Source organism: Bos grunniens, chromosome 5 (assembly GCF_055505025.1).
Source record: "Bos grunniens cultivar Pamir isolate PY7600 chromosome 5, Bosgru_T2T1.0, whole genome shotgun sequence".
In the NCBI taxonomy this organism is placed as follows: Eukaryota; Metazoa; Chordata; class Mammalia; order Artiodactyla; family Bovidae; genus Bos; species Bos grunniens.
In genome coordinates, this window is record NC_141169.1 from 96,748,061 (window position 1) to 96,774,603 (window position 26,543).

At 40.5% G+C, this 26,543-nt stretch overlaps 1 pseudogene; it reads right to left on the reverse strand.

The window, feature by feature from the left end:
* Positions 1-12,688: 12,688 nt before the first annotated feature.
* LOC147372651 (calcium load-activated calcium channel-like) overlaps positions 12,689-26,543 on the reverse strand; it is a 36,000-nt pseudogene continuing 22,145 nt past the window's right edge.

Below are 26,543 nucleotides of genomic sequence, written 5' to 3' on the forward strand. Positions count from 1 at the left end.
ACCCAGGTTTGATTCCAGGGTCAGGAAAATCCCCTGCAGAAGGGATAGGCTACCCACTCCAATATTCTTCTGTTTCTTTTGTGGCTCAGCTGGTAAAGAATCCACCTGCAATGTGGGAGACCTGGGTTCAATCCCTGGATTGGGAAGATCCCCTGGAGAAGGGAAAGGCTACCCACTCCAGTATTCTGGCCTGGAGAATTCCATGGATCCATGGGGTCTCAGAGAGTCAGACACGACTGAGCCACTTTCACTTTCATTCTCCATTTACTAAGAGCATATTTCTTAGAAATGTTGAAGTAAATACATTGCTTTATTTGTATCTATTGTAATTAGTATATAATATTATTTTCCTTATTAATGATAGTTGGTTTATTTAAAGAATTTTGCTTTAGCAACATTAGCCATTAAATTTTGGTGTTAATCAATATTATATATTGATTGATTATGTGTGTACATTTATGATTTCTCTTTCTTACAATGTCTTTTTTAAGTTTTGATATCAAGAACATATGGGCCCCAAATATGTTGAAAAGTATTTTCTGGAAAAAGTATGTGTAAATATGGCAACAGTTTTCTTATATAGTAATTTAACTTTACCTGCAAAATATCTGTTTCTAGGAAGAATTTAAGTTATAGACTAAAATTTTTAAAGAGCTATAGGATTTTCTCATATCATTCTGGGTAAGATATTTTTCCCCCTAGGAGTTGATTCATTTCATCAAAAATTTCAAATATTAGTATAAAGTTTTTCATGTCATCCTATTTTATTGTTTTTTTAATATTTGGGGATATAGTACAGTGCTCCTATTTTTATTATTAGTATTGGTTACATATGACTTCTAACCATATATATGGTAATATATAACTTCTTCTTTTAGACTTTTAGTCTTTAAGCATTTCATTTTTGATAACAGCTTTACTGAGACAGAATTCAGATACTGTAAAATTCACATACCACAAAATTGAAAAATGTACAATTCAGTGGGTTTTAGTATATTCACAGAGTTGTGCAACCATCACTGATATCTAATTCAGAATATTTTCATTACTCCAAATTAGTCCTGCTAATGCACCCATTAACAGAGACTCCATTTCTTCCTACCTAAGCCCTAAGCAACCACTAATCTACTTTGCATCCTTATGAATATGCTTATTCTAGACATTTCATTTAAATGGAATCCTGCTGGGTTCTCTCACTTAGCATACTGTTTTCAAGGTTTTTTCATGTTGTGGCATGTATCAGTACTTCATTGATTTTTTTACTGCCAAATAATACAGATGGTCCTCAATTTATACTGGTTTGACTTAATGATTTTTCAACTTTATAAGGGTGCAAAATGATATGTATTCAGTAGGAACCATACTTATATTTTGAATTTTAATCTTTTCTCCAGGCTAGTGATACACAGTAAGTTGAGATATTCCTTCATGCTGCTGGGCAGCGGCAGCAAGCTATAGCCACACAATCACCAGGGTAAACAACTAATATACTTACAATCATTCTGTACCCATGCAACCATTCTGGTTTTGACTTTCAGTATGGGGTCAAATAAATCACATGTGATGTTTAGTGCTTTATTATAAAATAGGCTTGTGTTAGATGATTTTACCCAACTTTAGGCTAATGTGTTTTGAGCACACGTAATGTAGGCCAGGCTACGCTAGTTGCCCTAAATGCATTTTTAACTTACAATGGGTTTATCGGGATGTAACCCCATTTTTAAGTGGAGGAAGATCTGTACTCCATTACATAGATACTTCACATTTTGTTTTTTCATTCACCAGTTGACAGATATTTGGGTTTGTTTTCTACTTTTTGTCTATTATGCTACTATGAACATTTGTATACAAGATTTGCCTATACATTTGTTTTCAATTCATTGTGTACATATCTAGGAGTGGAATACCTGGGTCATATGGTAACTCTAGGTTTAATATTCTGAAGCACTGTCAAATAGTTTTCCAAAGTGAATGCATAATTTGATAATTTCACCAGCATGCTTAACAGTCCCAATTTCTCCACATCCTCACCAAACGGGTTATTGTCTATCTTTTTTGCTTTTGTCATCCTAGTGAGTAGGAATGAAGTAGCATCTCATTGTGGTTTTGCTTTACATTTCTCAAATAACTGGTGATGTTAAGCATCTTTTCATATAGTTATTGACTATTTTTATATCTTCTTTGGAGAAATGTTTATTCAGACCATTTTTAATTTTTTAATTTTTTTTTTATTATGGAGTTGTAGGAGTTTGTTAAATACTCTAGGTAGAAAGCTCTTATCAGATATATGATTTGTAAATATTCTCTCCTCATATGTTAATTGTTTTTCCACTTTCTTGATGGTGTACTTTGAAACATAAACCTTTTTAATTATGCAGTTTCATTTGTTTATATTTTCTTTAACACTTGGGTTTTTGGTATTATGTATAAGAAACCATTATATCATCCGAAGTTACAAAGATTTACTCCTATTTTTTTCTAACAGTTTTACAGTTTTAACAGTTACATTTAGATCTATGACTCATTTTAATGTTTTTGTACATAGTGTGAGGGAGGGTTCCAACTTTATTCTTTTACATGTCAATATCCAGTTGTTCCAATATCATTCACTGAAACGATTATTCCACAAGCTCCACTGAATTCTTAAAAATCAATGACCACAGTGTATGGGATTATTTCTGTACTCTCAATTCTGTTCCATTGATATCTTATTCTACTACTGCATTGTCTTTGTTACCGTAGCCTTGTAATAAGTTTGAAATGAGACGTATGTGTTCTCCAACTTTGTCTTTTTTTTAAGATTGTCTTCTCCGGGTTCCTTGCCTGTGACTGGAACCTTGCATATGCATGGAATAGATAAACGTTACAATCAGTTTTTTGATTTCTGCGAAAAGCCAGCTGGGATTGTGATAGCAATTGCACTTCATCTGTACGTCAGTTTGGGTAGTATCAGTATCTTAGTAATAATGTTTTCCAGTCTGTGATTATGAATATCTTTCTATTTAATTAAAGCTTTCTTAACTTTTTTTCAACAATGTTTTATAGTTTTCAGTGTACACATTATGTAATTTTTTGGTTAAGTTTACTCTAAATTAGTTTACTCTTTTTGATGATATTGTAAGTGGATTTTTTCTTTTTTTTTTTTGGATTTTTTCTTAATTAAATTTCAGAGTGTTCATAGCTCAGTTCCTTGTGTTTGTTTGTTTTTAGTTTTTTTTCCAAACACCAACTTTTGGCCTTGATTCATTATTGTACATTTTAAATTTATTTCATTAATTTTTTCTTCTCTCCTAACTGTTTCCCCTATTCTACTTTCTTTTAAGATTTAAATTTCAGCTGTCTTTCTAATTCTTGAAATGGATTCTCAGATCACTGATTTTCAGCATTTTTTCTTTCTTATATGCATTTAAAGATATAAATATCCTTTAAAGCATGGCTTAATTGCATCTTACAAGTTTCAAAGTGTAATATCTTAATGATTAGTAAGTTCAGATATTTTCTATTATGATTTTATTTACATACACTCTTAATTTATAAAGATATGATGATCTTTAGATATCTTTCTCTTGTCAGTTTATTGCTTAATTGCACTGTGGTATTAGATGTACTCTATATCAGTCTTTTGAAATTTTTTGATATTTATTTTATGGCCCAGCTTACAATCAATTTTTTGAAAATGTTTTATGCACAGTAGAAAGTAATATATATTCTATAGTTGTTGAATGCAGAGTTTTATATATGTCTAGTATGTCAAATTGGAGAAGGCAATGGCATCCCACTCCAGTACTCTTGCCTGGAAAATCCCATGGACAGAGGAGCCTGGTGGGCTGCAATCCATGGCGTCACTAAGAGTCGGGCACGACTGAGCGACTTCCCTTTCACTTTTCACTTTCATGCATTGGAGAAGGTAGTGGCACCCCACTCCAGTGTTCTTGCCTGGAGAATCCCAGGGACGGGGGAGCCTGGTGGACTGCCGTCTATGGGGTCGCACAGAGTCAGACATGACTGAAGCAACTTAGCAGTATGTCAAATTAATATTGTATGTCAAGTTAATATTATTGTTCAAGTCTTCTTCTATTCAGTTATTTTATTTTTGCCTGTGCTGGATCTTCAGTGCTTTTTGGGTGGGCTTTCTCAAGTTCTGGTGAGTGGGAGCCACTCCCTAGTTGCGGTGCATGGGCTTCCCATTGTGGTGGCTTCTCTTGTTGCTGAGCACAGGCTCTAGGTGTGTGAGCTTAGTAATGGTGGCTCACAGGTTTAGTTGCTCCACAGTATGTAGAATCTTCCTAGAATAGGAATAGAACCCCTGTCCCTTTCATTGATAGGCAGATTCTTATTCTCTGCGCCACCAGGGAACTCCCAAATCTTCTATCCTTTGTGATAGTTTTCCTCTGCCTAATCTATGTGTTAATGAGAGAGGTAGTTAAAATTGCCCAGAATAGTTGTGGATTTATCTATTTCTCCTTAGAGTGCTATTTTAACTTTATGTACTTCAAGGATGTGTTATCAGGTGTTCACATATTTAAAATTTTCATCTTCCTAGTGGATTAAATCTTTTATCATTGCAAAAGTTTCCTGTTAATCTATAGTAAAGGTTTTCACATTTTATCTACTTTGTCTGGTGTTAATATAGTTATTGCTCTTTTTTTGTGTTTGTGTAGTATATTTATGTTACTTCCCTTTATTTTGACCTCTTTAGGAGAAGGCAATGGCACCCCACTCCAGTACTCTTGCCTGGAAAATCCCATGGATGGAGGAGCCTGGTGGGCTGCAGTCCATGGGGTCGCTAAGAGTCGGGTACGACTGAGCGACTTCACTTTCACTTTTCACTTTCATGCATTGGAGAAAGAAATGGCACCCCACTCCAGTGTTCTTGCCTGGAGAATCCCAGCGACGGGGAGCCTGGTGGGCTGCGGTCTATGGGGTCGCACAGAGTCGGACACGACTGAAGTGACTTAGCAGCAGTCCTGTTTCTGTTATCTGTTGATGACACCCAAACCTTAGTGGCTTAAAACAACAGTGTATTATTATCTTTCATGGTTCTGTGGGTTCATACGCCTCAGCTCAGTAGTTCTCATCTGGAAGGGGGTCCCTTATGTAGTTTCAGTCTTATGGCAGCTGATGCTGGAATCATGTATGGACTTGATTTGACTGGATGGCCAAAATATCTTCTTTTCTCACTTATTTGGCATCTCAGCTGGAATGGTTGAAGTAGCTGAGGGATGATCAGTCATCACCCTTTCTTCACAGGACCTCTGTATATGGCTAGCTCAGGTTTTCTCACAGCACGTCAAGCTCAGAGTAGTTGGATTTCTTTCATGGTGACTGGCTTCCCCCAGGGGGTATGATCCAAGAGACTAAGGAAGAAGCTACAGATGTTTTGTGTCTTAGCTATGGAAGTCAGAGACATTCAATTACTGACAAAGATCTGGCTAGTCAAAGCTATGGTTTTTCCAGTAGTCATGTATGAATGTGAGAGTTGGACTATAAAGAAAGCTGAGTGCTGAAGAATTGATGCTTTTGAACTGTGGTGTTGGAGAAGACTCTTGAGAGTCCCTTGGACTACAAGGAGATCAAACCAGTCAATCCTAAAGGAAATCAACCCTGAAGATTCATTAGAAGGGCTGATGCTGAAGCTGAAGCTCCAATACTTTGGCCACCTGATGCAAAGAACTGACTCATTGGAAAAGACCCTGATTCTGGGAAAGACTGAAGGCAGGAGGAGAAGGGGACAACGGAGGATGAGATGGTTGGATGGCATCACTGACTCGATGGACATGAGTTTGAGCAAGCTCTGGGAGTTGGTGATGGACAGGGAAGCCTGGAGTGCGACAGTCCATGGGGTTGCAAAGAGTCGGACACAACTGAGTGGCTGAACTGAACTGCACTGAACTAATGGAAGTCATGTAGCACCACTCTACTGTATTCTGTTTGTTCAGAGTTAGAGGGTTGACTCAGATTCAAGGAGGATGAGACTATACAAGAGTGTAAATACTGGGGAGTATGATTCACTGAAGGCTATTTTTGAAAACTTAGTTACGACAATTTGCTCTCTGGCCTGGAATGGTTTCTATCTCTTCCACATGAATCTATCCATCAAGGTCCCTGAAGTCTCATTCTACTGTGGCGTTAAGCGCCTTCCTGAAGTCAAGGATCTCGTTATATGAATTATGTCCAGGTACAGATGAGGCTTTTTGGCTGTATCACTTGGGCACAGTTCCTTTCAATCTATATTTCTCAAAGCATGGTAATTTTAGAATATTTGTACTTCTTGCATGGTGACTATCTTTCCCCAAGGCATATTTTCTAAGAAATTAAGTACATGATACAAGGCTTATTTTGACTTAGACTTGGAAGTCACAAAGCAGCACTTATATTTTATTAGTGCAAAGCAAGCCACAAATTCATCCCAGATTCAAGGGGAGGAGAGTACAAAAGGGTATGAATATTGGAAGGTGGGCTCACTGGGGAGAGGACACATGTAACCTTATATTTCCCATGTGTTAGTTGTAAGTAGTGTATAGTTTCTATCTTTAAATCTATCCTAAAAATATATTTTTGAAAAAATTAAAACATTTAGATCATTTACATTAAATCTAAGTGACGGTATGCATTGAGTTTTATTATTCTATCTCACTACTTTTTTCTATTTATTTCACTTATCCTATATTCTCTTTTCTTTCCTTTCTTGACTCCTTTTGTATTGAATAACTTTTCTTATTTTGCCTCCCCTCTCCCTATGAGCTTGGTTACATTTTTACTATTTCTGAGTAGTTATTAATGGGTTATTAACGAGCATCTGAATTCTTGAAGGGTGATTCTTCTGGCTATAAATCTTTGGTTACTATTTCTTTCAGCACTTTGAAAATGTAACTCCTTCATCTTTTACTTTCTATTATCTCTGTTGGGAAGTCATATACCAAATTGTTACTCCTTTGAAGATAGTCTTATTTCTTCGGCTGCTTTTAAGACTTTATGTTTTCAACAATTTTGTTTTTAATGTTTTTTTTTTTTAATTTCTACCAATATTATTCAAATCCAGTTTCTGTTTCATTGTCTTGATCATAAAGACACATGTCTTGAACACGGACATATGTTTTCTTCTAGGACTAACAGTATAGAGATGTGTACTGTGGTAGACATTTTTCTTTATTAGTATCTAGAGAGGAAACCAGCGCAATATTGTCAAGCAATTATCCTTCAATTAAAAATAAATAAACTTTTAAAAAACCTAAAAAAAATGTTCTTCTTATTTTTAAAGACTATATAGTAATTTAGTTGCATGAGTTATTGTAATTTATTTAAATAGCTCTCTATGACTAATATTTATAATCAATATCATATCTCTATTTCTTTGGATTTATTCTTCCTTTGCCTTTCTTTCTTTGCTTCTCCTTGATAGTTCATGCCCATTATTTATTTTTTTTTAGGCTGTGCTGGGCCTTCATTGCTGTAAGAGCTTTCCTTTAGCTGTGACTAGCAGGGGCTACTCTTCCTTGCACTACATGGGCTACTTGTTGCGGTGGCTTCTCTTATCATGGAGAACTGGCTTTAGGTGTGAGACTTCAGTAGTTGAGGCCCCCAGGCTCTAGAGGGCAGGCTCAATAGTTGTTGTGCTGGGATTACTTGCCCTGTGGCATGTGGGATCTTCCCAGAACAAATGGAACCCCTGTCTGTTGCATCGGCAGGCAGATTCTTTACCACTGAGCCACCAGAGACGCCCTCATGCCTGTTTGTTTTTTTTTTTTTTTTTATGAGTAAACTTAAATATAAGTTCTTCAGTTCAGTTCAGTCGCTCAATTGTGTCTGACTCTTTGTGACCCCATGAATTGCAGCACGCCAGGCCTCCCTGTCCATCACCAGCTCTCGGAGTTCACTCAAACTCACATCCATCAAGTTGGTGATGCCATCCAGTCATCTCATCCTCTGTCGTCCCCTTCTCCTCCTGCCCTCAATCACACCCAGCATCAGAGTCTTTTCCAATGAGTCAGCTCTTCCCATGAGTGGTCAAAGTACTGGAGTTTCAGGTTTAGCATCATTCCTTCCAAAGAAATCCCAGGGCTGATCTCCTTCAGAATGGACTAGTTGGATCTCCTTGCAGTCCAGGGGACTCTCAAGAGTCTTCTCCAACACCACAGTTCAAAAGCAACAATTCTTCGGCATTCAGCTTTCTTCACAGTCCAACTCTCACATCCATACATGACCACTGGAAAAACAATGGCCTTGACTAGATGGACCTTTGTTGGCAAAGTAATGTCTCTGCTTTTGAATATGCTATCTAGGTTGGTCATAACTTTGCTTCCAAAGAGTAAGCGTCTTTTAATTTCATGGCTGCAGTCACCATCTGCAGTGATTTTGGAGCCCCCAAAAATAAAGTCTGACACTGTTTCCACTGTTTCCCCATTTATTTCCCATGAAGTGACGGGACCAGATGCCATGATCTTCGTTTTCTGAATGTTGAGCTTTAAGCCAACTTTTTCATTCTCCTCTTTCACTTTCATCAAGAGGCTTTTTAGTTCCTCTTCACTTTCTGCCATAAGGGTGGTGTCATCTGCATATCTGAGCTTATTGAGATTTCTCCCGGCAATCTTGATTCCAGCTTGTGCTTCTTCTAGCCCAGCATTTCTCATGATGTACTCTGCATATAAGTTAAATAAGCAGGGTGACAATATACAGCCTTGACATACTCCTTTTCCTATTTGGAACTAGTCTGTTGTTTCATGCCCAGTTCTAACTGTTGCTTCCTGACCTGCATATAGGTTTCTCAAGAGGCAGGTCAGGTGGTCTGGTATTCCCATCTCTTTCAGAATTTTCCACAGTTGATTGTGATCCACACAGTCAAAGGCTTTGGCATAGTCAATAAAGCAGAAACAGATGTTTTTCTGGAACTCTCTTGCTTTTTCGGTGATCTAGCAGATGTTGGCAATTTGATCTCTGGTTCCTCTGCCTTTTCTAGAACAAGCTTAAACATCAGGAAGTTCATGGTGCACATATTGCTGAAGCCTGGCTTGAGAATTTTCAGCATTACTTTACTAGTGTGTGAGATGAGTGCAATTGTGCAGTAGTTTGAGCATTCTTTGGCACTGACTTTCTTTGGGATTGGAATGAAAACTGACCTTTTCCAGTCCTGTGGCCACTGCTGAGTTTTCCAAATTTGCTGGCATACTGAGTTCAGCACTTTCACAGCATCATCTTTCAGGATTTGAAATAGCTCAACTGGAATTCCATCACCTCCACTAGCTTTGTTCGTAGTGATGCTTTCTTTTTTTTTTTTTTTTTAATCTTGTAATGTCTGATTCTTTTTTTTTTTAAATTTTATTTTATTTTTAAACTTTACAATACTGTATTAGTTTTGCCAAACATCAAAATGAATCCGCCACAGGTATACCCGTGCTCCCCATCCTGAGCCCTCCTCCCTCCTCCCTCCTCCCTCCCCATACCCTCCCTCTGGGTCGTCCCAGTGCACCAGCCCCAAGCATCCAGTATCGTGCATTGAACCTGGACTGGCGACTCGTTTCATACATGATATTATACATGTTTCAATGCCATTCTCCCAAATCTCCCCACCCTCTCCCTCTCCCTCTCCCTCTCCCACAGAGTCCATAAGACTGATCTATACATCAGTGTCTCTTTTGCTGTCTCGTACACAGGGTTGCTTTCTAAGGCCCACTTGACTTCACATTCCAGGATGTCTGGCTCTAGGTCAATGATCACACCATCATGATTATCTGGGTTGTGAAGCTCTATTTTGTACAGTTCTTCTGTGTATTCTTGCCACCTCTTCTTAATATCTTCTGCTTCTGTTAGGTCCATACCATTTCTGTCCTTTATTGAGACCATCTTTGCATGAAATGTTCCCTTGGTATCTCTAATTTTCTTGAAGAGATCGCTAGTCTTTCCCATTCTGTTGTTTCCCTCTATTTCTTTGCATTGATCTCTGAGGAAGGCTTTCTTATCTCTCCTTGGTATTCTTTGGAACTCTGCATTCAGATGCTTATTTCTTTCCTTTTCTCCTTTGCTTTTTGCTTCTCTTCTTTTCACAGCTATTTGTAAGGCCTCCCCAGACAGCCATTTTGCTTTTTTGCATTTCTTTTCCATGGGGATGGTATTGATCCCTGTCTCCTGTACAATGTCATGAACCTCCGTCCATAGTTCATCAGGCACTCTATCTATCAGATCTAGTCCCTTAAATCTATTTCTCACTTCCACTGTATAATCATAAGGAATTTAGTTTAGGTCATACCTGAATAGTCTAGTGGTTTTCCCTACTTTCTTCAATTTCAGTCTGAATTTGGCAATAAGGAGTTCATGATCTGAGCTACAGTCAGCTTCTGGTCTTGTTTTTGCTATATATAGAGCTTCTCTATCTATGGCTGCAAAGAATATAATCAGTCTGATTTCGGTGTTGACCATCTGGTGATGTCCATGTGTAGAGTCTTCTCTTGTGTTGTTGGAAGAGGGTGTTTGCTATGACCAGTGCGTTCTTTTGGCAAAACTCTATTAGTCTTTGCCCTGCTTCATTCTGTATTCCAAGGCCAAATTTGCCTGTTACTCCAGGTATTTCTTGACTTCCTACTTTTGCCTTCCAGTCCTCTATAATGAAAAGGACATCTTTTTTGGGTGTTAGTTCTAAAAGGTCTTGTAGGTCTTCATAGAACCATTCAACTTCAGTTTCTTCAGCATTACTGGTTGGGGCATAGACTTGGATTACTGTGATATTGAATGGTTTGCCTTGAAAATGAACAGAGATCATTCTGTTGTTTTTCGATTGCATCGAAGTACTGCATTTCGGACTCTTTTGTTGACCATGATGGCTACTCCATTTCTTCTGAGGGATTCCTGCCCAGAGTAGTAGATATACTGGTCATGTGAGTTAAATTCACCAATTCCAGTCCATTTTTGTTCGCTGATTGCTAGAATGTCAACATTCACTCTTGCCATCTCCTGTTTGACCACTTCCAATTTGCCTTGATTCATGGACCTGACATTCCAGGTTCCTGTGCAATATTGCTTTTTACAGCATGGGACCTTGCTTCTATCATCAGTCACATCCACAACTGGGTATTGTTTTTACTTTGGCTGCATCCCTTCATTCTTTCTGGAGTTATTTCTCCACTCATCTCCGGTAGCATATTGGGCACCTACTGACCTGGGGAGTTCCTCTTTCAGTATCCTATCATTTTGCCTTTTCATACTGTTCATGGGGTTCTCAATGCAAGAATACTGAGGTGGTTTGCCATTCCCTTCTCCAGTGGGCCACATTCTGTCAGACCTCTCTCTACCATGACCCGTCAAAAATGTTGACTCATTGGAAAAGACTCTCATGCTGGGAGGGATTGGGGGCAGGACGAGAAGGGGATGACAGAGGATGAGATGGCTGGATGGCATCACCGACTCAATGGACGTGAGTTTGAGTGAACTCCGGGTGTCGGTGACGGACAGGACGGCCTGGCATGCTGCAATTCATGGGGTCTAAAAGAGTTGGACAGGACTGAATGACTGAACTGAACTGAACTGAAACTTAAATATAAAGCCCTACAAAATTTTCTCAGAAAGGAGAGGAAGATCATGGTATAAGAATGGCACCTACAGGAAACATGGTAGGAACTGAAGGCCATTGTAACTAAAAGGAAGCCCAAGATTGACCACGTATAACTATGAAATGCCTCCAGGGAGGACTAAGAATGCCTTCCCAAGAATCCAATAGATTGTACTGGGGTATGAAGGGAACTGCTGAGGATTGTCATCTTTAATACTCATATGAGTCATCCCTTTCCCCTCACGCTTCTCAATTCCTATAATAGGACAACTCTACAATCTGAGCAGGCATGGTAAAAATAATGGGCTTCCCAGGTGGTGCTAGTGGTAAAGAACCTGCTTGCCAATGCAGGAGACATAAGAGACATGGGTTCAGTTCCTGGGTCTGGAAGATCCCCTGGAGAAAGGCATGGCAATCCACTCCAGTGTTCTTGCCTGGAGAATCCCATGGACAGAAGAGCTTGGAGGGCTACAGTCCATAGGGTTGCAAAGAGTGAACACAACTGAAGTGACTTAGCATGCATGCTTGGTAAAATAATAGTTAAAACATTATGGTTTAATATAATAAAATAATAATAAATAAATAAAATAATAGTTAAAACAATAATGGTTAAAACATTACTCCTTTGTGGGCACTGTTCACCCTTATGCTCAGATGACTAAAAACATGTACCTAGAAATATATTAAAACAAAACAGATTTCTTCTTGTAGATGAAATAGCTAAAATTTTGGCCTCTTTACTGATTGCAGGTCATATATTTGGCTTGGGAAAAAACCACAATAAACAGTTCCAATTAAAAGTTACAGAAGCTACGGTTTTCTTCTGGATTTCTAAATGCTCATGGAGAGTCAACTTCCATGATGCATAGCAGACAGCACATACTCGAGAGTCATTCCTACAGGAATTATTTATATGAGCAAAACAAGATTTTGTTTCTCATTACACAAACATTACCTGAATTTATCTAATCAACACACTAGTTAAAAAAAAATAATCTGAAACTAAAAGCATCATCTTGTTTGTTGGATGCCATTCTCATTGGAATCATATCCAAAGCATCTAGAAATAACTCAAAACTAGAAAGTGGCTATTTGCTAAGGCTGCCTATGATTCTTGCTATAAAATAGTTGCCAGTCTGATTTGAATGTCTAAAAAGAATGGGAATTATAGGGTTCTTCTAGATTTCTAAAGAACTTGCCAGAAGGAGGCAGAGGGCCAAGAAATCCACCTGTGTGCTTGGTGGCAGCTTGTGAAAGGGCAAGGCTGAGATTTTCTGGATGTTCTGTCCAATGACATGGTGCAGAGAATACACAGGAAGATGGCGGAACAGTCTATGGTGTCAGCCTCCAACAGACTCCCTTGAGGTAGTCCTCAGATGAAGGAAAGCAGAGTCGGAGGAGACCCATGTCACCATTCTACCATCAAATATGGACTTGAAGATTCCCACTTGAGCAGTAAAACAAACGCCAATTGCAAACAAGGATTTCATTCAAGCCATCTTTGCGGGAGACCTGGGTTCAATCCCTGGGTTGGGAAGATCCCCTGGTGGAGGGCATGGCAACCCACTCCAGTATTCTTGCTTGGAGAATCCTCATGGACAGAGGAGCCCAGCAGGCTGCAGTCCATGGGCTCGCAAAGAGTTGGACACGACTGAGGAACTAAGCACAGCACAGCACATCTGTTGTTATTCTTCAATTTCTCTTCTTGCCTATTTTCTAGTTTTTGGTGGTCAACCAGCTGATTTTTAACGTTTCCTTCTTTTTAATTTTTTACCCAGTTTTTCCATTTCTGCCTTCAGTCTCTTGTCCTTGTCTATCCTGTAGACCAGAACCCAGGTTACTCTGGCGTGTGTGTGGGTGCTAAGTCACTTCAGTCATGTCCAGTTCTTCATGACCTTATAGACTGTAGCCAGCCAGGCTCCTCTGTCTATAGCATTCTCCAGGCAAGAATACTGGAGTGGCTTGCCAAGGCCTCCTCCAAGGGATCTTCCTGACCCAGGGATAGAACCCACATCTCCTGCGGCTCCTGCATTGCAGGTGGATTCTTCACTGCTGAGCCACCAGGGAAACCTGAGAATAAGAGGCAGGAGAAGACAAAGATGATGAGCAGTGTGTCCATGAGCTGGGTGCTCATCTGAGACTTCTGTCTGTACACTCCCACCCAACCTGGGGAGGGGAGGAAGCTCTTGAGAGCCAGGAAAAGAGAAGCAAAGCCGACTTCCAGATTTCAGGACCACTTAATTGTCAAACTTGCCTGGCTGCATCAAAACCAAGTACAAATCTTAAATCCAATTAGTAAACAGTGCTGGTAGACTGTGACATCCTGCTCCCAAACAACCCTTAGACCTACGATTTATCTTTCCTTAATATATTACATAGTGTAGGCGAGAGGTTACTATTATGGGCCAGAATGCTCTGGAAATAAGCATCCCAGAACAGCTAAGATTGTTGCTAAATAACTGATGAGAAGGATAATGTCAGGATGCTTCTCAGTTTTCAGAGCACCAAAGATTCTTTTAAACGCTATACAGGTGAAACATCATTTTTTAACTGGGCTGAACACAAGTTTCCCTGCAAATAAACCCAGATAAATTTTGAATCATATTTTTGGGAAGTAACTACTTACTCTGGAAATCACAGCTAGTCATTGTCCATCCTCAAACTAAGATGGCTTAATCTCATCTGGCTTCTCTGAAGGCTATTAATGTATTATTAATTATTTCCAATTCCCAAACCCCATACAGTGTTTATAAAGCTCTCGGGCCCTGTAACATCTCTGAATCACCTTATACTCATGCTATATGTATACTTATATAGTTGATCTAAATAACCTGGAACCTGCCCCTGCACTTAAGAGTCTCTTTGCCAAAAATGTTTTCTCGTTATCTCCGCCTTTTAAATTTTTTCTGTCCTTTGAGGTATGACACCAAATACCTCTTCCTTAACACAGTCTTTCCCAAACCCCAGTCTTCCCTTTCTAACCTTTTTTTTTTTTTTTGACCATACTGTGTGGCATGTGAGATCTTAGTTCCCTGACCATGGGTCAAACTCACGCCTCCTGCATTGGAAGGCGAAGTCTTAACCACTGGACTACCAGGAAAGTTCACTTTCCTAACTTTCTTTTGAATTCATTGTCATTTATTGAAAAGAACATTAGGGATGTGTAAGAAGGCTTTTGATTCTGTCACCATATGACTTTCAACAAGTTACTCAACTTACCTGAGCCTCAGTTTCTCTCATTGTACGAGTCTTAAACAATATTACAAATTGTAACAAATATTTAAAAATCTACTCTATATAAGTAAGATTTTCCACTCCTCATTTCTACTTCTGTTAAGAATTTTCTTCAAACATAGGAAATCTGTGTTTCGGTGGTAGGATTACGAGCCTTTGCAGTTAGATCCAGCTCTGTGTTATTAATAAAGCTCATCAGTAAGCTTGCATCTTACAATTTGCCCTTTCTCCATCCTCCCACCACTTGATTTTAGCCATGCAAATTTTGTTTTGTCTTTGTGTGTGCGTGTGTGGGGGTGGCGGTGTGTTGTTGTTTGTTTTTTAGTTTCTCTGCATCTTGCCCCTACTTTTCCTCTACTTCTCTGCACAATCTCCTCAATTACTCCAGCTTTCCTTAGCTAACTCTTATTCAGCTAAAATGTCGTGGCCATGATGGTCTCCTCTGACCACCTGCAAGTTTGGGTGCCTTAGATTTACTTACTATTTCATTTGTCACACTTGTACTTTAACAAACATTGTCTGCCAGAAGAGCCCGATAGCTCTGTGGTTAAGAACTCGGGCTCTAGAGACAACCAAACCAGATTTGAATGTTGCCTATTACAGCTAGTATGTGAGTCGTTCAGTTGTGCCTGACACTTTGTGACCCCATGGACTGGGGCCCCCCAGGCTCCTCTGTCCATGGAATTCTCCAGACAAGAATTACAACTAAGAAGTCCACTATTTCACTTCTCAGCTGGAATAGCCCAGGCAGCTCTCATCACCTCTGTAAGCAAAAAACTGTTGTAACTCACTTGGCATGTACACTGGACACATGTCGTATATTTTTAATATTATTAGTCAGCAGTGGTTTTATCACTGACTGTTATGTCCTTGGTTCCTTCCAGAATACTTGCCAAGTTATAAATAGTTATTGAATAAGTGAACAGAGTATATGAGAAGATTAAAACATTTTTTTGTGATAAAAAAGTTTGCTTCAGATCCTTAATGATAATTCATTTTTATTAACATTTTTAAAAGATATTTCTTTTTTAAAAAATAATTTTAATTATTTTCTGAATTTATTTATTAGCTGTGCTAGGTCTTCACTACTTTTGAGGGGTTTTCTCTAGTTGCAGTGACTAGGGCCTACTCTTTAGTTGTGATGCGAGGGCTTCTCCTGCTGCTGAACTCAGGCTCTAGGGCACTCAGGCTTCAGTAGTTGCAGCTCATTGCCTCAGTAGTTGTGGTTTCTGGGCTCTAGAGCACAGGCTCAATAGCTGTGACACACAGGCTTAGTTGCTCCACAGCATATGGGATCTTACCAGATCAGGGATCAAACCCATGTCTTATGCATTGGCAGGCAGATTCTTTATAACTGAGCCACCAAGGAAGCCCTGTCTTATTATCTTTACCAGCTGCCTACCAGTCCCTTGTACGGAGAGACATAATGTACTTAGCCTCTCCTCTATTCCTGGCTATTTATGCAGTTTCTAGTTTTCTTCTCTTTCAAATAATGCCACTGCGACATTCATTTATATTTATCTTTGTGTGCTCTGAGTCTCAGTTTCTTTATGCCAGATACGGAAGTGCCACTGCCTATCTCAAAGAGTTGTTGTGAGAATCAAATGATATAATGAGTGTGAATATGCTTGGTAAGCTGCTAAAGACTATAGAAATAACTTCTCAGCATTTGCCTTGTACTGAATTGCAGTGGACTTTGGAGCATACATGTTTAGCTTTCCTATTGCATTAAAAAAAATTCTTTGTGCGGACGTATTTTTCTCACACAGCTTTGTAATCATCTCTATCAAGTTCTATCACCGTACTTTGCCATTAAATGACTTTAAATAGATATTAGTTGAATAAGAGAATGAAAATTTGTCCATATCTTCCATCGTTCTCTCCTTCCTCTTTTAGACACAGTTCATTAATTATGTTTATCTTAGTTCTCTTTAGCAATTCACTTATTTTTAAAAACTAATTTCCTAAAATCATTGATCTTCAAGTTTTCATGCATATTTTTTAAAAAGATTTATTTAGCAAACTAGTACAGCCACTATGGAGAACAGTGTGGAGATTCCTTAAAAAACTGGAAATAGAACTGCCTTATGATCCAGCAATCCCACTGCTGGGCATACACACTGAGGAAACCAGAAGGGAAAGAGACACGTGTACCCCAATGTTCATCGCAGCACTGTTTATAACAGCCAGGACATGGAAGCAACCTAGATGCCCATCAGCAGATGAATGGATAAGAAAGCTGTGGTACATATACACAATGGAGTATTACTCAGCCATTAAAAAGAATACATTTGAATCAGTTCTAATGAGATGGATAAAACTGGAACCTATTATACAGAGTGAAGTAAGCCAGAAAGAAAAACACCAATACAGTATACTAACACATATATATGGAATTTAGAAAGATGGTAACAATAACCCTGTGTACAAGACAGCAAAAGAGACACCGATGTATAGATCATTCTTATGGACTCTGTGGGAGAGGGAGAGGGTGGGGAGATTTGGGAGAATAGCATTGAAACATGTATAATATCATGTATGAAACGAGTCGCCAGTCCAGGTTCGATGCACAATACTGGATGCTTGGGGTTGGTGCACTGGGACGACCCAGAGGGAGGGTGGGGGGGGGGGAGGAGGGAGGAGGGTTCAGGATGGGGAACGCGGGTATACCTGTGGCGGATTCATTTCGATATTTGGCAAAACTAATACAATATTGTAAAGTTTAAAAATAAAATAAAATTAAAAAAAAAGATTTATTTATTTAATTAATTTTTGGCTGCACTGAGTGTTCATTGCTGTGCAATGAAGCTGTGGCAAGTGGGGGCTACTATAATTTCAATGCATGGGCTTCTTATTGCGGTAGCTTCTCTTGTTGCAGAGTAAGGGCTCTAGGGTGTGGGGGCTCCAGTAGTTCTGTGAGTGGCTCAGTAGCTGTGGCACATGGGCTTTGTTGCTCCACAGCATTTGAAATCTTCCAGGACCAGGGGCCAAACTTGTGTTCCCCTGCATTGGCAGGCAGATTCTTAACCACCAGACCCCCAGGGAAGCCCATCACATGTATTTTTGCTAAGTTTCCTGGTGATTCAGATGATTACCCAGACCCAGGAACTCCTGCTCTAATGCACTGTCCCAGGCACTGGCACTGGCATTTTTTCTACCCTATCACAGATTGGAGGTCGTCTGACTTTTGCCTCACTCCTCCAGGATTCTCATGGGTGCAAATGACAGAAAAGTCAACCTAAATTAAATGAAGCATAAAGGTGGGTTCACATGGCTGAGAAATCAGAGGTAGCACAAGCTTGGTCTAATGGCTTCAATGATGTCACCAAGGCAATCACATTGCTCTGCCTTCCTAGGTAAAAGCTTCATGTTTAGAGGGCCCTAACCACTCTGGGTTTTCCTCCCAGCTTGCAAAATGGCATCACAGTTGTAAATCTTGCATCTTTAAACTATACATTCTAGAGAAAAATATCTCTTTAAGTAACTCTTGAAGAAGAGAGAGGAATTCTTTTCTTCCCATAAGTTCCAACATAGCATCTTACTGACTCTGATTCCTAGTCAGGTTACAATGGCCAGAGGAATGGGGTTAGGATGATTGGCTTAATCTGACTGGCTTAAGTAACACCAGCTCTTGGTTTAAGTTAAGTCGCTCAGTCAGTCGTGTCCAACTCTTTGTGACCCCGTGGACTGTAGCCCACCAGACTCCTCCGTCCATGGGATTCTCCAGGCAAGAATACTGGAGTGGGTTGCCATTTCCTTCTCTAGGGGATCTTCCTGACCCAGGGATCGAATCCAGGTCTCCCGCATTGCAGGCAGACACTTTAACCTCTGAGCCACCAGGGAAACCTAGCTCTTAGTTTGGGAGGATCTAATTCTTCCAAACTCTGAATGAGAAATGTTTTTTTCAGAAGAATTTCAGAACACTCTTAGGAAATGGAAAGGACACTGGGCAGCCAAACGATACTGCATGTTTTATATAGGAGCCTCCTATGTTTCAGTTTCATTTCACATATCTAATGAAAGCATCTTATTTCAATTTATTTTTCTGCATCAATACCAAATCCACTTGATAGAAGCCTGCTCAATGGTAGTTCTGTTTAATGAAAATGTTTTCCTAAGAATCAAGTAATATCCTTTCAGATACAGGTGAATTGCAATTAATCATTTAAAAAAGAAGCAAATCTCTTTAACCATCACCACTGAGAATCTTATCATTACCCAACTTTACTTTAAATACAAAGTGACAATACCAACTTCTTTACCCAAAGGCAGATTTAACATATGGTTGCAGGTGGGTTCTCACTTTTAAATTGAATTTAATTATAATGATTTGCCTGGGCAACAATTATCCTAAACTGAATAGGAAGAGGATAGCACGTTTCCTTAAAATTCAGACTCAGTTGGGCGACTGAAAACAGCTGCCATGGATGGGATCAAACAAAACAAAACAAAACAAAACATGGACTTAAGAAAGGCCAAGGGCCAGTAAGAAATGAGTATATTCTCTTATTCCTTGGTTCTCTTACCACTGCCTTTTTAAAAAAATTAAAAACAAAAAATAGACAAGCAGCAGCAGAGATTTGCAGGGATAGCATAACCAATTCTACTTTCTAAGTAGTTCTCCTGCCTGAGGCAGAAGGAGAGTGAGCTACCCACAGGAATATTGATACAAATAAAGGCATGGGGGGGGGGTGGTGTTAAGGATCACACTCTCTGTTTTTCCCTCTTTGCTCTATTTTTGTTGTTCACTATATCATCTACAGTGACAGTCCAACTCCCCCTCTTTATAAACAAAAAATGTCTTTTGATCTAGCAAAGAACAGGCAAATATGGGTAAGTCAGCTCTTCTCGACCATGTTCATAGAACCATACCAAACAGTGGTCCTTGCTTCTAATAGGATATGGGCTAAATGCTTCCAGGTAATTGTTCTCTGGTTACTGAGCAACCATAAAATCTTTCCCTGTCTTCTCCCCCCAAACCAATCCCCTTGCACAATACCTAGTGGAAAAATAGTATAGAAAGTTTACTTGAATTTATCAGGATAACATTTTATGACTCAGAGGTCAATCTGAGATAGAAATACAAGATTTTTTGGACTTGATCTTTGATTTTAATTTTAGACCTGTATAAGCTTTGCAATCATGTTCATACCAATGGGAAGCTAAAGCTTTAAAATATGTGCCAATATTTTAGGTCCATCTAAAATGCTACATTTAATCTACTGCAAAGAGATCAAACCAGTTAATCTTAAAGGAAATCAACTCTGAATATTCATTGGAAGGACTGTTGCCGAAGTTAAAGCTCCAATACTTTGGCCACCTGATCCAAAGAGCCAACTCATTGGAAGAAACCCTGATGCTGGGAAAGATTGAGGGCAAAATGAGAAGGGAGAGGCAGAGGATGAGATGGTTGCATGGCATCACAGACTCAATGGACATGAATTTGAGCAAACTCTTGGAGATAGCAAAGGACAAGGGAGCTTGGTGTGCTGCAGTCCTTGGGGTCCCAAAGACTCGGACCTGACTGAGCAACTGAACAACAGTAACGAGATGCTACTTGTGGGGGGAAACTTAAGCATACTCACAGTCAAGTGTTTTATGTGTTGACACTGAATACTTTTAATAAAAGAACACAAGGACTTCTGTGTTATGGCTATAGAGGACATCTGTTGATCATAGGCCTTCTTTTCCCCTTCTTTTGGAAATAATTCCTTGAATTTCTGTTCTCTTCCTCTCACAGCCATTATGGAAGGCAGGCATGTGATTCAACTTGGCCAAAGGACACACTCAAATTCATAGGAATGTGATCAAGAATGAGTCCTTGAAACAAGTCAGGTCAATCAGAGTGGAGCCCAGAACATTTATCCTTCAAACTCTCCTCCAGCTCCACAGAGTGTAGGATTCCACAAAGTGCTGATCATCCTTTCTGCCACCAAATGGACACCAACAAGGAAAGCAATATGAAGGAAGGAGGAATGCAGTGTGACGAGAGAACAGGCTCTGGTGATGGAGCTTGGCTCTTGGGCTAGTCTGTGCCATAAGCCAGCTCTAGGCCTGTTACTTAACTAACAAGGGCCCTTTTTATCCAAGCTAGTTTGAGTTGGCTCTTGTCTCATTTGGAACTGAAAAACTCTTGAACATGAAAGTGTTAGTCACTCAGTCACGTTTGACTCTTTGTGACCCCTTGGACTGTAGCCTGTCAGACTCCTCTTTCCATGGGATTCTCCTGGCAAGAATACTGGAGTGGTAGCCATTTTCTTCTCCAGGGACTCTTCCTGACTGAGGAATCAAACCGGGGTCTCCTGCATTGCAGGCAGATTCTTTACTATCTGAGCCACCAGGGAAGCAAAAAACTCTTAAAATGATACAAATGTATTCTAGCCAAGTTATCTGTACAAGACTCTTCCTTAAAGACAAAACTATTGTCCCATTAACTCCCGCGACCGGCGCACTTAGGCGCGGGCGGCTGCGACCAGAGCACTTAGGTGTGGCCGAGAGGAGTTACCCAACGTCTGAGGTCAGGGGCAGTGGCGGAGAGTGCCAGGCTGCGACGGCGCAGGAACGGCCGAGAAGAGCTACCCTGTGTCTGAGGTCAGGGGCGGCGGCCGGGAGGAGCTGTCCCACACCCGAGGCCAGGGATGGTGGCTGGGAGGAGCAACCCCACGTCCAAGGAGTGGTGGCTGCTCGGGCACAGGAGGGCCTAGAGGAGCTATTCCACGTTGAATTTCAGGAAGGGCAGCGGTGAGAAGATACCCCTCGTCCAAAGTAAGGAGCAGTGGCTGCGCTTTGCTGGAGCAGCCATGAAGAGATACCCCACGCCCAAGGTAAGAGAAAACCAAGTAAGACAGTAGGTATTGCAAGAGGGCATCAGAGGGCAGACATACTAAAACCATACTCACAGAAAACTAGTCAATCTAATCACACTAGGACCACAGCCTTGTCTAACTCAATGAAACTAAGCCATGCCTGTGGGGCCACCCAAGACAGGCAGGTCATGGTGGAGAGATGTGACAGAATGTGGTCCACTGGAGAAGGGAATGGCAAATCACCTCAGTATTCTTGCCTTGAGAACCTCATGAACAGTATGGAAATGCAAAATGATAGGATACTGAAAGAGGAACTCCCCAGGTCAGTAGGTGCCCAATATGCTACTGGAGATCAGTGGAGAAATAACTCCAGAAAGAATAAAGGGATGGAACCAAAGCAAAAACAATGTGGATGTGACTGATGATAGAAGTAAGGTCCAATGCTGTAAAGAGCAATATTGCATAGGAACCTGGAATGTCAGGTCCGTGAATCAAGGCAAATTGGAAGTGGTCAGGCAAGAATGAATGTTGACATTCTAGGAATCAGCAAACTCAAATGGACTGGAACGGGTGAATTTAACTCACATGATCATTATATCTACTACTGCAGACAGGAATCTCTCAGAAGAAATGGAGTAGCCATCATGGTAAACAAAAGACTCCATAATGCAGTACTTGGATGCAATCTCAAAAACGACAGAATGATCTCTGTTTGTTTCCAAGGCAAACCATTCAATATCACAGTAATCCAAGTCTATGCCCCAACTAGTAACGCTGAAGAAGCTGAAGTTGAACGGTTCTACGAAGACCTACAAGACCTTTTAGAACTAACACCCAAAAAAGATGTCCGTTTCATTACAGGGGACTGGAATGCAAAAGTAGAAAGTCAAGAAACACCTGGAGTAACAGGCAAATTTGGCCTTGGAATATGGAATGAAGCAGGGCAAAGACTAATAGAGTTTTGCCAAGAAAATGCACTGGTCATAGCAAACACCCTCTTCCAACAACACAAGAGAAGACTCTACACACGGACATCACCAGATGGTCAACAACGAAAACAGATTGATTATGTTGTTTGCAGCCAAAGATGGAGAAGCTCCATACAGTCAACAAAAACAAGACTGGGAGCTGACTGTGGCTCAGATCATGAACTCCTTATTGCCAAATTCAGATTTAAATTGAATAAAGTTGGCAAAACCACTAGACCATTCAGGTATGACCTAAATCAAATTCCTTATGGTTATACAGTGGAAGTGAGAAATAGATTTAAGGGACTAGATCTGATAGATAAAATGCCTGATGAACTAGGGAATGAAGTTTGTGACATTGTACAAGAGACAGGAATTAAGACCATCCCCATGGAAAAGAAATGCAAAAAAGCAAAATGGCTGTCTGGGGAGGCCTTACAAATAGCTGTGAAAAGAAGAGAAGCAAAAAGCAAAGGAGAAAAGGAAAGATACAAGCATCTGAAGGCAGAGTTCCAAAGAATACCAAGGAGAGATAAGAAAGCCTTCCTCAGTGATCAATGCAAAGAAATAGAGGGAAACAACAGAATGGGAAAGACTAGAGATCTCTTCAAGAAAATTAGAGATACCAAAGGAACATTTCATGCAAAGATGGCCTCGATAAAGGACAGAAATGGTATGGACCTAACAGAAGCAGAAGATATTAAGAAGAGGTGGCAAGAATACACAGAAGAACTGTACAAAAAAGAGCTTCACGACCAAGATAATCATGATAATGTGATCACTGACCTAGAGCCAGACATCCTGGAATGTGAAGTCAAGGGAGCCTTAGAAAACATCACTACGAACAAAGCTAGTGGAGGTGATGGAATTCCAGTTGAGCTATTTCAAGTCCTAAAAGATGATGCTGTGAAAGTGCTGCACTCAATATGCCAGCAAATTTGGAAAACTCAGCAGTGGCCACAGGACTGGAAAAGGTCAGTTTTCATTCCAATCCCAAAGAAAGGCAATGCCAAAGAATGTTCAAACTACCACACAATTGCACTCATCTCACATGCTAGTAAAGTAATGCTCAAAATTCTCCAAGCCAGGCTTCAGCAATATGTGAACCGTGAACTTCCTGATGTTCAAGCTGGTTTTAGAAAAGGCAGAGGAACCAGAGATCAAATTGCCAACATCCGCTGGATCATGGAAAAAGCAAGAGAGTTCCAGGAAAACATCTGTTTCTGCTTTATTGACTATGCCAAAGCCTTTGACTGTGTGGATCACAATAAACTGTGGAAAATTCTGAAAGAGATGGGAATACCAGACCACCTGACCTGCCTCTTGAGAAACCTATATGCAGGTCAGGAAGCAACAGTTAGAACTGGACATGGGACAATAGACTGGTTCCAAATAGGAAAAGGAGTACATCAAGGCTGTATATTGTCACCCTGTTTATTTAACTTATATGCAGAGTACATCATGAGAAACACTGGACTGGAAGAAGCACAAGCTGGAATCAAGATTGCTGGGAGAAATATCAATAACCTCAGATATGCAGATGACACCACCCTTATGGCAGAAAGTGAAGAGGAACTCAAAAGCCTCTTGATGAAAGTGAAAGCGGAGAGTGAAAAAGTTGGCTTAAAGCTCAATATTCAGAAAACGAAGATCATGGCATCTGGTCCCACCACTTCATGGGAAATAGATGAAGAAACAGTGGAAACAGTGTCAGACTTTATTTTTTGGGGCTCCAAAATCTCTGCAGATGGTGAATGCAGCCATTAAATTAAAAGATGCTTACTCCTTGGAAGGAAAGTTATGACCAACATAGATAGCATATTGAAAAGCAGAAACATTACTTTGCCAACAAAGGTCCATCTAGTCAAGGCTATGGTTTTTCCAGTGGTCATGTATGGATGTGAGAGTTGGACAGTGAAGAAGGCTGAGCGCCGAAGAATTGATGCTATTGAACTGTGGTGTTGGAGAAGACTCTTGAGAGTCCCTTGGACTGCAAGGAGATCCAACCCGTCCATTCTGCAGGAGATGAGCCCTGGGATTTCTTTGGAAGGAATGATGCTAAAGCTGAAACTCTAATGCTTTGGCCACCTGATGCGAAGAGTTGACTCATTGGAAAAGACTCTGATGCTGGGAGGGATTGGGGGCATGAGGAGAAGGGGATGACAGAGGATGAGATGGCTGGATGGCATCACTGAGTCGATGGACATGAGTCTGAGTGAACTCCGGGAGCTGGTGATGGACAGGGAGGCCTGGCATGCGGCGATTCATGGGACCGCAAAGAGTCGGACACGACTGAGCGACTGAACTGAACTGATAAAGCATTCTCTAAGAAATATTTCCATAAACTTGGAAATGACATCAGTACCACCACATCATGATCACAAACTTGATTGTTATGAGTCTGCGCAAGCTCTGGGAGTTGGTGATGGACAGGGAAGCCTGGCATGCTGTAGTCTATGGTGTTTCAAGGAGTCAGACACAACTGAGCAACTGAACTGACCACCATATCTCTGGACCCTGTGGTCAGTTAGCAGGCATGCTATGTTTTCCAGTTAATGGGGATTTCTTCTCTTAATCCTATCCTTGCAACTTGGTTTGATTTTCATCTTTCTTTAGTCTGAAAGACCTGCAGTGTTTAACAATGAGCTCCACCTGTAGATATTGCCATGCACATGTACACCTAGTACTTTACTACTCAGAGCATCACATAATGTGGGACAAATTTGTTCCTCACTTCACCGATCTTGTAAGCTCAGCATTTGGTACAGTGTATAGGAATGAAAGTTGTTTTCATATATGCATTTAGTGAGTCTGAACCTGGCTACTTTGTAGCTCCGTGGCAGGAAAAGAAAGGAGACACTGAGTGATGTTGAGTCGTGGAAGTGACTGCCTTCCATTCTGCTTCCCTGGATGATGGTAAGAGAGCAGTGATTCAAAGCTGGACCTGAGTGTCTGCTTCTAAGGGTTCTGATCTGGGAAGAGAGATAAGAGTAGCTCTGTGATGAGGCTTGGACTGAGTTGGGGAGAGGGTCCCCCCTGTGCAGATCCATGGGGAGTGGTGCTCCAGCTGTGTTGGGAAGGCATACTGCCATTTTTTTTCTGCATCACTGGGGCAGCAACCATAGGTGCTGTCACTAGTGATGGGTGTGCAAGTCAGGTGGCACTAGTGGTAAAGAATCCCCCTTCCAATGCAGGAGATATAAGAGATGTGAGTTCGATCCATGGCTAGGGAAGATCCCCTAGAGGAGACCACTGGCAACCCACTCCAGTATTCTTGCCTGGAGATTCCCATGGACAGAGGAGCCTGGTGGGCTACAGTCCATAGTGTCACAAAGAGTCAGACCCAACTGAAGCGACCGAGCATGCACACACATGCAGGTCAGTGCTGGTAGTGGGACGTGATTCTTTTTCTCACCAAAGGACAGAAAGTAGAAGGATGAGTTATCTCCTTTCTTTTTAAAAAATATGTATTTATTTATTTTTTACTGCCTCAGGTCTTAGTCATGGCACATAGACTCTAAAGTTGGATATGTGGGCTTAATTGCCCCTGAGCAGGTGGAATCTTCCCTGACCAGGGATCAAACCAATGTCCCCTACATTGGCAGGTGGATTTTAAACCATTGGACACCAGGGAAGTCCCATCTCCTTTCTTTACCTACAATAGTGCAATGATTTGGCTCTAGAGTCAGAGGACTGGGTTCAAAGTTTACCTCTGTCCTTGCAAGCTGTATGGCTCCTATCTGATGGAAGCAATAACAGTACCCACCACACAGGTTGTTGTAATAATTAAATGAGATGATTCTCATGAGAGCAATTGATGTGTTACCTAGCACATTAGAAGTCTTCAGGAAATGTTAGCATATAAGGGAGAATGAGATGAGATATACTCATGATATATACATGATATGAGATATACTCAACTCCCATTTACCCATGAGCCTCCCAGCAGCTACTTAGCCATCTCCGAGTTTCCTTGTCTCATAGCTGAAAAATGAC